The sequence below is a fragment of the Suricata suricatta genome, chromosome 4 (genome assembly GCF_006229205.1).
Source record: "Suricata suricatta isolate VVHF042 chromosome 4, meerkat_22Aug2017_6uvM2_HiC, whole genome shotgun sequence".
In the NCBI taxonomy this organism is placed as follows: Eukaryota; Metazoa; Chordata; class Mammalia; order Carnivora; family Herpestidae; genus Suricata; species Suricata suricatta.
Genome location: NC_043703.1, coordinates 70,155,676 through 70,156,952, shown reverse-complemented (window position 1 = coordinate 70,156,952; position 1,277 = coordinate 70,155,676). Strand labels below are relative to the sequence as shown.

Below are 1,277 nucleotides of genomic sequence, written 5' to 3'. Positions count from 1 at the left end.
CTTCCTGCCGTCCCCTCCCTTCCACTCCTCCGGCCACCCTTCTTCCCAGGCAGGCTCCTACCTGGGTGCTTTTGCATTTGCTGTGCCCTCTGCCTGGAGTGCTCTCCCTCTGGACCTTCCATGGTTCCCTCTTTCCTCTCATCCAGATTTTTCTCCCCGCGCTTTCCCGGTGAGGTGAGGCCTGTCCTTATCTAAAATTACAGCCCCTCCCCCACCACCCACGCACTCTTCCTGTCCCCTCCCTGCTCTGGGGTTCCGTCAGCGCTTCCGGCTGTCGAACATATTAATTTTCCTTGGGCCTTCTCTTTCTCATGTGCGTATTCCACGAGGGCAGCGATAATAGGGAAACACGCATCCAGCCCTTGAGATGCGCCAGGGACTGCTCTCAACTCTCTCTCTGTATAACTCGTTCACTCCTCAGACAACCCTACGAGGTGGGTACCATTATCGCCCCCATCTTATGGGTGAGAAAACTGAGACCCTGCGGTCACAGAGCTGGCCGTGGGAAAGCCAGGGTGGAAGGGGTCTGGCTGCAAAGTGCGTGCCCCCCAGGCTTCCTAATTAGCGGTAGATGCCTGCCTGACCTCGCGTGCCCTCGCGTGCACCTGCTGAGTGAAGGCACGAGCCCCGCTGGCTAACCTCAGCCCAGCAGTCTTATCGGAGCAGGTGATGCACCCCCGGGGGCAACTGGAGAGGATTCCCAGGGTCGTGCTCCCCCCAGGCCCTGCCCCTCCACGACCACCTTTCATGCAGCGAGACAGCGGTCAGCTGAGCTTCTGGGAGTACCAGCGTAGCTCCTTTCTTTGCTCCCCTTTCCAAGTCCCCAAGGCTCTAATGCCCCATGCCCACCTCCTAACAGGTGTGTTATTTCACGTCATCTGCTTGCGATGTCCCTGAAGTAAACTGGCATTTGCGAAGAGCGCCCTTTAGATCTCAGGCAAGTGCTGAGTGGCCCTTGATCATCCCCAGTGTTCAGGGTCATGAACATTGCTGCCCTCCTCGGACTGCTTCCAAATAACCATCCTGGACGGTGGTGGTCCCCAGGGGCTTGGGAACTCAGGGGCACAAGAACCAAGTCAGAGTAGTGATGAGGACTGTTGTCGTCATTTATTATTAATTTTTTATGCTTTTTATTTATTTTTGAGAGACAGTACGATCAGGGGAGGGTCAGAGAGAGAGGGAGACACAGAACCTGAAGCAGGCTCCAGGCTTTGAGCTGTCAGCACAGAGCCCGACCCAGGGCTCGAACCCACAAACCATGAGATCATGACCTGAGC

The 1,277-nt window shown here is 56.4% G+C and overlaps 1 protein-coding gene across 4 annotated transcripts in view; it reads left to right on the top strand.

Moving 5' to 3' along the window:
* MTUS2 (microtubule associated scaffold protein 2) overlaps positions 1 to 1,277 on the top strand; it is a 537,267-nt gene that overhangs the window by 513,069 nt on the left and 22,921 nt on the right. The gene's annotated exons all lie outside the window — the stretch shown is intronic.